The following is a 13,067-nucleotide window of genomic DNA, read 5'->3' as shown; positions in this document are numbered from 1 at the left end:
TGGTAAGAAACAATAAGCTATATCGTCATTTCATATACAAAAGAATGAACAATTGGGTTTAACTATGCTCTTAGCACAAAATCAACAAACTGCAGTAGAGAAGCAGTTACATTTTGCAGAATTTGTGCATTTGACAAAAGATTTTTTTTCCATGTTCCAAGATCTACATGTGATACGAAATGTATGAATTCTTGGAATGGAAACCTCACGGTATTTTACCAAGGCAGATAAAGGACATCCTTCGCACCCCACATACTTACAAGGAGGGTTTGGTGGCTGAAAATGCTTTGCTTTGATGGTGATTGCATGTTGCTTCCACTTTGTACATATTACTGAATAAATAAAGGTGAACCTTTCAGAAATGGGGGTATATAGCTCAGGGGTAGAGCATTTCACTGCAGATCAAAATGTTCCTAGTTCATATCTGGGTGCCCCCTTGTCCAACTGTTTTACCTCTAGAAATATGTTTATAATTAAATAAATTGAAGTAAACATTTACAATCTTAGCATTTTATGTAATGAGCAACACATTTCTACATTTGAAATACTCCTGATCATCACCTGGAACATAGGGTAAACACCATTACGCTGTTTAGGATTTCTTCATATGATACAAGCTGTGTTTTACATTCACCCAAGTTCTACTGGTGATATGATCAGTTTGAAATAGTCCATTGGAAGCTCTTATGAATGTTATAAAACTGTGGTGGAAACCAATAATATGCCCTTAATGAAATGTATTAATTTGTACAGCTGACCAGAAGTGCACTGATGTCATTAGTTCTACAAGTTCCATAGAGTCACCCACTCTATCATCTTTTTTAAAAAGGGCAGTTTTCAACATTCAAGGGTTTATGTCAGTGGTAGAGCGTAGGAGTGTAGTTCAAGAAGTCCCAGTTTCATAACCATATACCCTCTTCAATAGATCCTGTTAAAATGTTTTTCAACCCAATGCACTGTAAGAAACAATAGGATATATTCATTTCATATACAAAACAATGAACATTGGGTTTAACTATGCTGTTAGCCCAAAATCAACAAACTGCAGTAGAGAAGCAGTTACGTTTTGCAGAATTTGTGCATTTGACAAAAGTTTTTTTTCCATGTTCCAAGATCTACATGTGATACGAAATGTATGAATTCTTGCAATGGAAACCTCACTGTATTTTACCAAGGCAGATAAAGGACATCCTTTGCACCTCATATACTTATAAGGAGGGTTTGGTGGCTGAAAATTCATTGCTTTGATGGTGATTGCATGTTGCTTGCACTTTGTACATATTACTGAATTAATAAAGGGGATCTTTTCAGAACTGGGGGTATAGCTCAGTGGTCGAGCATTTGACTCCAGATCTAGCGGTCCCTAGTTCAAATCTGGGTGACCCCTTGTTCAACTGTTTTACCTGTAGAAATATTTTTTTAATTAAATAAATTGAAGAAAACATTTACAATCTTAGCATTTTATGTAATGAGCAACACATTTCTACATTTGAAATACTCCTGATCATCTCTGGAAACATAGGGTAAACACCATGAAACTGTTTAGGATTTCTTCATATGATATAAGCTGTGTTTTACATTCACCCAAGTTCTACTGGTGATATTATCAGTTTGAAATAGTCCATTGGAAGCTCATATGAATGTTATTAAACTGTGGTGGAAACCAATAATATGCCCTTAATGAAATGTATTAATTTGTACAGCTGACCAGAAGTGCACTGATTTCATTAGTTCTACAAGTTCCATACAGTCACCCACTCTATCACCTTTTTAGAAAAGGGCAGTTTTCAGCATTCAAGGGTTTAACTCAGTGGTAGAGTGTAGGAATGCAGTTCAAGAAGTCCCTGTTTAATAACCATATACCCTCTTCAATAGATCCTGTTAAAATGTTTTTCAACCCAATGCACTGTAAGAAACAATAAGATATATCATCATTTCATATACAAAACAATGAACAATTGGGTTTAACTATGCTCTTAGCACAAAATCAACAAACTGCAGTAGAGAAGCAGTTACATTTTGCAGAATTTGTGCATTTGACAAAAGATTTTTGTTCCATGTTCCAAGATCTACATGTGATACGAAATGTATGAATTCTTGCAATGGAAACCTCACGGTATTTTACCAAGGCAGATAAAGGACATCCTTCGCACCCCACATACTTACAAGGAGGGTTTGGTGGCTGAAAATGCTTTGCTTTGATGGTGATTGCATGTTGCTTCCACTTTGTACATATTACTGAATAAATAAAGGTGAACATTTCAGAAATGGGTGTATAGCTCATGGGTAGAGCATTTCACTGTAGATCAAAAGGTCTCTAGTTCAAATCTGGGTGCCCCCTTGTCCAACTGTTTTACCTGTAGAAATCTGTTTTTAATTAAATAAATTGAAGTAAACATTTACAATCTTAGCATTTTATGTAATCAGCAACACATTTCTACATTTGAAATACTCCTGATCATCTCCTGAAACATAGGGTAAACACCATGAAACTGTTTAGGATTTCTTCGTATGATACAAGCTGTGTTTTACATTCACCCAAGTTCTACTGGTGATATGATCAGTTTGAAATAGTCCATTGGAAGCTCTTATGAATGTTATAAAACTGTGGTGGAAACCAATAATATGCCCTTAATGAAATGTATTAATTTGTACAGCTGACCAGAAGTGCACTGATGTCATTAGTTCTACAAGTTCCATAGAGTCACCCACTCTATCATCTTTTTTAATAAGGGCAGTTTTCAACATTCAAGGGTTTATGTCAGTGGTAGAGCGTAGGAGTGTAGTTCAAGAAGTCCCAGTTTCATAACCATATACCCTCTTCAATAGATCCTGTTAAAATGTTTTTCAACCCAATGCACTGTAAGAAACAATAGGATATATCATCATTTCATATACAAAACAATGAACATTGGGTTTAACTATGCTCTTAGCCCAAAATCAACAAACTGCAGTAGAGAAGCAGTTACGTTTTGCAGAATTTGTGCATTTGACAAAAGTTTTTTTTCCATGTTCCAAGATCTACATGTGATACGAAATGTATGAATTCTTGCAATGGAAACCTCACTGTATTTTACCAAGGCAGATAAAGGACATCCTTTGCACCTCATATACTTATAAGGAGGGTTTGGTGGCTGAAAATTCATTGCTTTGATGGTGATTGCATGTTGCTTGCACTTTGTACATATTACTGAATTAATAAAGGGGAACTTTTCAGAACTGGGGGTATAGCTCAGTGGTCGAGCATTTGACTCCAGATCTAGAGGTTCCTAGTTCAAATCTGGGTGACCCCTTGTTCAACTGTTTTACCTGTAGAAATATGTTTTTAATTAAATAAATTGAAGTAAACATTTACAATCTTAGCATTTTATGTAATGAGCAACCCATTTCTACATTTGAAATACACCTGATCATCACCTGAAACATAGGGTAAACACCATTAAGCTGTTTAGGATTTCTTCATATGATACAAGCTGTGTTTTACATTCACCCAAGTTCTACTGGTGATATGATCAGTTTGAAATAGTCCATTGGAAGCTCATATGAATGTTATAAAACTGTGGTGGTTACCAATAATATGCCCTTAATGAAATGTATTAATTTGTACAGCTGACCAGAATTGCACTGATGTCATTAGTTCTACAAGTTCCATACAGTCAACCACTCTATCACCTTTTTAAAAAAGGGCAGTTTTCAGCATTCAAGGGTTTAACTCAGTGGTAGGGAATAGGAATGCAGATCAAGAAGTCCCTGTTTCATAACCATATACCCTCTTCAATAGATCCTGTTAAAATGTTTTTCAACCCAATGCACTGTAAGAAACAATAAGATATATCATCATTTCATATACAAAAGAATGAACAATTGGGTTTAACTATGCTCTTAGCACAAAATCAACAAACTGCAGTAGAGAAGCAGTTACATTTTGCAGAATTTGTGCATTTGACAAAAGATTTTTTTTCCATGTTCCAAGATCTACATGTGATACGAAATGTATGAATTCTTGCATTGGAAACCTCATTGTATTTTACCAAGGCAGATAAAGGACATCTTTTGTACCCCTTATACTTATAAGGAGGGTTTGGTGGCTGGAAATGCATTGTTTTGATGGTGATTGCATGTTGCTTCCACTTTGTACATATTACTGAATAAATAAAGGTGAACATTTCAGAAATGGGGGTATATCTCAGGGGTAGAGCATTTCACTGCAGATCAAAAGGTCTCTAGTTCAAATCTGGGTGCCCCCTTGTCCAACTGTTTTACCTGTAGAAATATGTTTTTAATTAAATAAATTGAAGTAAACATTTACAATCTTAGCATTTTATGTAATGAGCAACACATTTCTACATTTGAAATACTCCTGATCATCTCCTGAAACATAGGGTAAACACCATGAAACTGTTTAGGATTTCTTCATATGATACAAGCTGTGTTTTACATTCGCCCAAGTTCTACTGGTGATATTATCAGTTTGAAATAGTCCATTGGAAGCTCATATGAATGTTATAAAACTGTGGTGGAAACCAACAATATGCCCTTAATGAAATGTATTAATTTGTAGAGCTGACCAGAAGTGCACTGATGTCATTAGTTCTACAGGTTCCATACAGTCACCCACTCTATCACCTTTTTAAAAAAGGGCAGTTTTCAGCATTTAAGGGTTTAACTCAGTGGTAGAGCGTAGGAATGCAGTTCAAGAAGTCCCTGTTTCATAACCATATACCCTCTTCAATAGATCCTGTTAAAATGTTTTTCAACCCAATGCATGGTAAGAAACAATAAGCTATATCGTCATTTCATATACAAAAGAATGAACAATTGGGTTTAACTATGCTCTTAGCACAAAATCAACAAACTGCAGTAGAGAAGCAGTTACATTTTGCAGAATTTGTGCATTTGACAAAAGATTTTTTTTCCATGTTCCAAGATCTACATGTGATACGAAATGTATGAATTCTTGGAATGGAAACCTCACGGTATTTTACCAAGGCAGATAAAGGACATCCTTCGCACCCCACATACTTACAAGGAGGGTTTGGTGGCTGAAAATGCTTTGCTTTGATGGTGATTGCATGTTGCTTCCACTTTGTACATATTACTGAATAAATAAAGGTGAACCTTTCAGAAATGGGGGTATATAGCTCAGGGGTAGAGCATTTCACTGCAGATCAAAATGTTCCTAGTTCATATCTGGGTGCCCCCTTGTCCAACTGTTTTACCTCTAGAAATATGTTTATAATTAAATAAATTGAAGTAAACATTTACAATCTTAGCATTTTATGTAATGAGCAACACATTTCTACATTTGAAATACTCCTGATCATCACCTGGAACATAGGGTAAACACCATTACGCTGTTTAGGATTTCTTCATATGATACAAGCTGTGTTTTACATTCACCCAAGTTCTACTGGTGATATGATCAGTTTGAAATAGTCCATTGGAAGCTCTTATGAATGTTATAAAACTGTGGTGGAAACCAATAATATGCCCTTAATGAAATGTATTAATTTGTACAGCTGACCAGATGTGCACTGATGTCATTAGTTCTACAAGTTCCATAGAGTCACCCACTCGATCATCTTTTTTAAAAAGGGCAGTTTTCAACATTCAAGGGTTTATGTCAGTGGTAGAGCGTAGGAGTGTAGTTCAAGAAGTCCCAGTTTCATAACCATATACCCTCTTCAATAGATCCTGTTAAAATGTTTTTCAACCCAATGCACTGTAAGAAACAATAGGATATATCATCATGTCATATACAAAACAATGAACATTGGGTTTAACTATGCTCTTAGCCCAAAATCAACAAACTGCAGTAGAGAAGCAGTTACGTTTTGCAGAATTTGTGCATTTGACAAAAGTTTTTTTTCCATGTTCCAAGATCTACATGTGATACGAAATGTATGAATTCTTGCAATGGAAACCTCACTGTATTTTACCAAGGCAGATAAAGGACATCCTTTGCACCTCATATACTTATAAGGAGGGTTTGGTGGCTGAAAATTCATTGCTTTGATGGTGATTGCATGTTGCTTGCACTTTGTACATATTACTGAATTAATAAAGGGGATCTTTTCAGAAATGGGGGTATAGCTCAGTGGTTGAACATTTGACTCCAGATCTAGAGGTCCCTAGTTCAAATCTGGGTGACCCCTTGTTCAACTGTTTTACCTGTAGAAATATTTTTTTAATTAAATAAATTGAAGAAAACATTTACAATCTTAGCATTTCATGTAATGAGCAACACATTTCTACATTTGAAATACTCCTGATCATCTCTGGAAACATAGGGTAAACACCATGAAACTGTTTAGGATTTCTTCATATGATATAAGCTGTGTTTTACATTCACCCAAGTTCTACTGGTGATATTATCAGTTTGAAATAGTCCATTGGAAGCTCATATGAATGTTATTAAACTGTGGTGGAAACCAATAATATGCCCTTAATGAAATGTATTAATTTGTACAGCTGACCAGAAGTGCACTGATGTCATTAGTTCTACAAGTTCCATACAGTCACCCACTCTATCACCTTTTTAGAAAAGGGCAGTTTTCAGCATTCAAGGGTTTAACTCAGTGGTAGAGTGTAGGAATGCAGTTCAAGAAGTCCCTGTTTAATAACCATATACCCTCTTCAATAGATCCTGTTAAAATGTTTTTCAACCGAATGCACTGTAAGAAACAATAAGATATATCATCATTTCATATACAAAACAATGAACAATTGGGTTTAACTATGCTCTTAGCACAAAATCAACAAACTGCAGTAGAGAAGCAGTTACATTTTGCAGAATTTGTGCATTTGACAAAAGATTTTTGTTCCATGTTCCAAGATCTACATGTGATACGAAATGTATGAATTCCTGCAATGGAAACCTCATTGTATTTTACCAAGGCAGATAAAGGACATCTTTTGTACCCCTTATACTTATAAGGAGGGTTTGGTGGCTGAAAATGCATTGCTTTGATGGTGATTGCATGTTGCTTCCACTTTGTACATATTACTGAATAAATAAAGGTGAATATTTCAGAAATGGGTGTATAGCTCATGGGTAGAGCATTTCACTGTAGATCAAAAGGTCTCTAGTTCAAATCTGGGTGCCCCCTTGTCCAACTGTTTTACCTGTAGAAATCTGTTTTTAATTAAATAAATTGAAGTAAACATTTACAATCTTAGCATTTTATGTAATGAGCAACACATTTCTACATTTGAAATACTCCTGATCATCTCCTGAAACATAGGGTAAACACCATGAAACTGTTTAGGATTTCTTCGTATGATACAAGCTGTGTTTTACATTCACCCAAGTTCTACTGGTGATATTATCAGTTTGAAATAGTCCATTGGAAGCTCATATGAATGTTATAAAACTGTGGTGGAAACCAATAATATGCCCTTAATGAAATGTATTAATTTGAACAGTTGACCAGAAGTGCACTGATGTCATTAGTTCTACAAGTTCCATACAGTCACCCACTCTATCACCTTTTTAAAAAGGGCAGTTTTCAGCATTCAAGGGTTTAAATCAGTGGTAGAGCGTAGGAATCCAGTTCAAGAAGTCCCCGTTTCATAACCATATACCCTCTTCAATAGATCCTGTTAAAATGTTTTTCAACCCAATGCACTGTAAGAAACAATAATATATATCATCATTTCATATACAAAAGAATGAAAAATTGGGTTTAACTATGCCCTTAGCACAAAATCAACAAACTGCAGTAGAGAAGCAGTTACATTTTGCAGAATTTTTGCATTTGACAAAAGATTTTTTTTCCATGTTCCAAGATCTACATGTGATACGAAATGTATGAATTCTTGCAATGGAAACCTCACTGTATTTTACCAAGGCACATAAAGGACATCCTTCGCACCCCATATACTTATAAGGAGGGTTTGGTGGCTGAAAATGCTTTGCTATGATGGTGATTGCATGTTGCTTCCACTTTGTACATATTACTGAATAAATAAAGGTGAACTTTTCAGAACTGGGGGTATAGCTCCAGGGTAGAGCATTTCACTGCAGAGCAAAAGGTCCCTAGTTCAAATCTGGGTGGCCCCTTGTCCAACTGTTTTACCTGTAGAAATATGTTTTTAATTAAATAAATTGAAGTAAACATTTACAATCTTAGCATTTTATGTAATGAGCAACCCATTTCTACATTTGAAATACACCTGATCATCACCTGAAACATAGGGTAAACACCATTAAGCTGTTTAGGATTTCTTCATATGATACAAGCTGTGTTTTACATTCACCCAAGTTCTACTGGTGATATGATCAGTTTGAAATAGTCCATTGGAAGCTCATATGAATGTTATAAAACTGTGGTGGTTACCAATAATATGCCCTTAATGAAATGTATTAATTTGTACAGCTGACCAGAATTGCACTGATGTCATTAGTTCTACAAGTTCCATACAGTCAACCACTCTATCACCTTTTTAAAAAAGGGCAGTTTTCAGCATTCAAGGGTTTAACTCAGTGGTAGGGAATAGGAATGCAGATCAAGAAGTCCCTGTTTCATAACCATATACCCTCTTCAATAGATCCTGTTAAAATGTTTTTCAACCCAATGCACTGTAAGAAACAATAAGATATATCATCATTTCATATACAAAAGAATGAACAATTGGGTTTAACTATGCTCTTAGCACAAAATCAACAAACTGCAGTAGAGAAGCAGTTAAATTTTGCAGAATTTGTGCATTTGACAAAAGATTTTTTTTCCATGTTCCAAGATCTACATGTGATACGAAATGTATGAATTCTTGCAATGGAAACCTCATTGTATTTTACCAAGGCAGATAAAGGACATCTTGTGTACCCCTTATACTTATAAGGAGGGTTTGGTGGCTGAAAATGCATTGCTTTGATGGTGATTGCATGTTGCTTCCACTTTGTACATATTACTGAATAAATAAAGGTGAACATTTCAGAAATGGGTGTATAGCTCAGGGGTAGAGCATTTCACTGAAGATCAAAAGGTCTCTAGTTCAAATCTGGGTGCCCCCTTGTCCAACTGTTTTACCTGTAAAAATCTGTTTTTAATTAAATAAATTGAAGTAAACATTTACAATCTTAGCATTTTATGTAATGAGCAACACATTTCTACATTTGAAATACTCCTGATCATCTCCTGAAACATAGGGTAAACACCATGAAACTGTTTAGGATTTCTTCGTATGATACAAGCTGTGTTTTACATTCACCCAAGTTCTACTGGTGATATTATCAGTTTGAAATAGTCCATTGGAAGCTCATATGAATGTTATAAAACTGTGGTGGAAACCAATAATATGCCCTTAATGAAATGTATTAATTTGTACAGTTGACCAGAAGTGCACTGATGTCATTAGTTCTACAAGTTCCATACAGTCACCCACTCTATCACCTTTTTAAAAAGGGCAGTTTTCAGCATTCAAGGGTTTAAATCAGTGGTAGAGTGTAGGAATCCAGTTCAAGAAATCCCCGTTTCATAACCATATACCCTCTTCAATAGATCCTGTTAAAATGTTTTTCAACCCAATGCACTGTAAGAAACAATAACATATATCATCATTTCATATACAAAAGAATGAACAATTGGGTTTAACTATGCTCTTAGCACAAAATCAACAAACTGCAGTAGAGAAGCAGGTGCATTTTGCAGAATTTTTGCATTTGACAAAAGATTTTTTTTCCATGTTCCAAGATCTACATGTGATACGAAATGTATGAATTCTTGCAATGGAAACTTCACTGTATTTTACCAAGGCACATAAAGGACATCCTTCGCACCCCATATACTTATAAGGAGGGTTTGGTGGCTGAAAATGCTTTGCTATGATGGTGATTGCATGTTGCTTCCACTTTGTACATATTACTGAATAAATAAAGGTGAACTTTTAAGAACTGGGGGTATAGCTCCAGGGTAGAGCATTTCACTGCAGATCAAAAGGTCCCTAGTTCAAATCTGGGTGCCCCCTTGTTCAACTGTTTTACCTGTAGAAATATGTTTTTAATTAAATAAATTGAAGTAAACATTTACAATCTTAGCATTTTATGTAATGAGCAACACATTTCTACATTTGAAATATACCTGATCATCACCTGAAACATAGGGTAAACACCATTAAGCTGTTTAGGATTTCTTCATATGATACAAGCTGTGTTTTACATTCACCCAAGTTCTACTGGTGATATGATCAGTTTGAAATAGTCCATTGGAAGCTCATATGAATGTTATAAAACTGTGGTGGTTACCAATAATATGCCCTTAATGAAATGTATTAATTTGTACAGCTGACCAGAATTGCACTGATGTCATTAGTTCTACAAGTTCCATACAGTCAACCACTCTATCACCTTTTTAAAAAAGGGCAGTTTTCAGCATTCAAGGGTTTAACTCAGTGGTAGGGAATAGGAATGCAGATCAAGAAGTCCCTGTTTCATAACCATATACCCTCTTCAATAGATCCTGTTAAAATGTTTTTCAACCCAATGCACTGTAAGAAACAATAAGATATATCATCATTTCATATACAAAAGAATGAACAATTGGGTTTAACTATGCTCTTAGCACAAAATCAACAAACTGCAGTAGAGAAGCAGTTACATTTTGCAGAATTTGTGCATTTGACAAAAGATTTTTTTCCATGTTCCAAGATCTACATGTGATACGAAATGTATGAATTCTTGCAATGGAAACCTCATTGTATTTTACCAAGGCAGATAAAGGACATCTTTTGTACCCCTTATACTTATAAGGAGGGTTTGGTGGCTGACAATGCATTGCTTTGATGGTGATTGCATGTTGCTTCCACTTTGTACATATTACTGAATAAATAAAGGTGAACATTTCAAAAATGGGGGTATATCTCAGGGGTAGAGCATTTCACTGCAGATCAAAAGGTCTCTAGTTCAAATCTGGGTGCCCCCTTGTCCAACTGTTTTACCTGTAGAAATATGTTTTTAATTAAATAAATTGAAGTAAACATTTACAATCTTAGCATTTTATGTAATGAGCAACACATTTCTACATTTGAAATACTCCCGATCATCTCCTGAAATATAGGGTAAACACCATGAAACTGTTTAGGATTTCTTCATATGATACAAGCTGTGTTTTACATTCACCCAAGTTCTACTGGTGATATTATCAGTTTGAAATAGTCCATTGGAAGCTCATATGAATGTTATAAAACTGTGGTGGAAACCAACAATATGCCCTTAATGAAATGTATTAATTTGTATAGCTGACCAGAAGTGCACTGATGTCATTAGTTCTACAAGTTCCATACAGTCACCCACTCTAGCACCTTTTTAAAATAGGGCAGTTTTCAGCATTCAAGGGTTTATGTCAGTGGTAGAGCGTAGGAGTGTAGTTCAAGAAGTCCCTGTTTCATAACCATATAACCTCTTCAATAGATCCTGTTCAAATGTTTTTCAACCCAATGCACTGTAAGAAACAATAAGATATATCATCATTTCATATACAAAAGAATGAACAATTGGGTTTAACTATGCTCTTAGCACAAAATCAACAAACTGCAGTAGAGAAGCAGTTACATGTTGCAGAATTTGAGCATTTGACAAAAGATTTTTTTTCCATGTTCCAAGATCTACATGTGATACGAAATGTATGAATTCTTGCAATGGAAACCTCACTGTATTTTACCAAGGCAGATAAAGGACATCTTTTGTACCCCTTATACTTATAAGGAGGGTTTGGTTGCTGAAAATGCATTGCTTTGATGGTGATTGCATGTTGCTTGAACTTTGTACATATTACTGAATTAATAAAGGTGAACATTTAAGAACTGGGGGTATAGCTCAGTGGTAGAGCATTTGACAGCAGATCAAGAGGTCCCTAGTTCAAATCTGGGTGCCCCCTTGTCCAACTGTTTTACCTGTAGACATGTGTTTTTAATTAAATAAATTGAAGTAAACATTTAAAATCTTAGCATTTTATGTAATGAGCAACACATTCCTACATTTGAAATACTCCTGATCATCACCTGAAACATAGGGTAAACACCATTAAGCTGTTTAGGATTTCTTCATATGATACAAGCTGTGTTTTACATTCACCCAAGTTCTACTGGTGATATGATCAGTTTGAAATAGTCCATTGGAAGCTCATATGAATGTTATAAAACTGTGGTGGAAACCAATAATATGCCCTTAATGAAATGTATGAATTTGTACAGCTGACCAGAAGTGCACTGATGTCATTAGTTCTACAAGTTCCATAGAGTCACCCACTCTATCACCTTTTTAAAAAAGGCCAGTTTTCAGCATTCAAGGGTTTAACTCAGTGGTAGAGCGTAGGAATGCAGTTCAAGAAGTCCCCGTTTCATAACCATATACCCTCTTCAATTGATCCTGTTAAAATGTTTTTCAACCCAATGCACTGTAAGAAACAATAAGATATATCATCATTTCATATACAAAACAATGAACAATTGGGTTTAACTATGCTCTTAGCACAAAATCAACAAAATGCAGTAGAGAAACAGTTACGTTTTGCAGAATGTGTGCATTTGACAAAAGTTTTTTTTCCATGTTCCAAGATCTACATATGATACGAAATGTATGAATTCTTGCAATGGAAACCTCACTGTATTTTACCAAGGCAGATAAAGGACATCTTTTGTACCAATTATACTTATAAGGAGGGTTTGGTTGCTGAAAATGCATTGCTTTGATGGTGATTGCATGTTGCTTGAACTTTGTACATATTACTGAATTAATAAAGGTGAACATTTAAGAACTGGGGGTATAGCTCAGTGGTAGAGCATTTGACAGCAGATCAAGAGGTCCCTAGTTCAAATCTGGGTGCCCCCTTGTCCAACTGTTTTACCTGTAGAAATGTTTTTTTAATTAAATAAATTGAAGAAAACATTTACAATCTTAGCATTTTATGTAATGAGCAACACATTTCTACATTTGAAATACTCCTGATCATCTCCTGAAACATAGGGTAAACACCATGAAACTGTTTAGGATTTGTTCGTATGATACAAGCTGTGTTTTACATTCTCCCAAGTTCTACTGGTGATATTATCAGTTTGCAATAGTCCAT

The 13,067-nt window shown here is 35.2% G+C and overlaps 2 non-coding genes across 2 annotated transcripts; both read left to right on the top strand.

Annotated features, from left to right (window-relative positions):
- Positions 1-11,804: 11,804 nt before the first annotated feature.
- On the top strand, positions 11,805-11,876 carry TRNAC-GCA (transfer RNA cysteine (anticodon GCA)). Its single transcript has one exon. It is a non-coding gene; the product is annotated as a tRNA-Cys (tRNA).
- Positions 11,877-12,757: 881 nt separating this feature from the next.
- TRNAC-GCA (transfer RNA cysteine (anticodon GCA)) lies at positions 12,758-12,829 on the top strand. The gene has a single exon. It is a non-coding gene; the product is annotated as a tRNA-Cys (tRNA).
- Positions 12,830-13,067: the final 238 nt, after the last annotated feature.

Source organism: Ambystoma mexicanum, chromosome 4q, assembly GCF_040938575.1.
Source record: "Ambystoma mexicanum isolate Mex_15411 chromosome 4q, UKY_AmexF1_1, whole genome shotgun sequence".
NCBI classification, from domain to species: domain Eukaryota; kingdom Metazoa; phylum Chordata; class Amphibia; order Caudata; family Ambystomatidae; genus Ambystoma; species Ambystoma mexicanum.
This window is presented reverse-complemented; position numbering and strand designations above follow the sequence as displayed.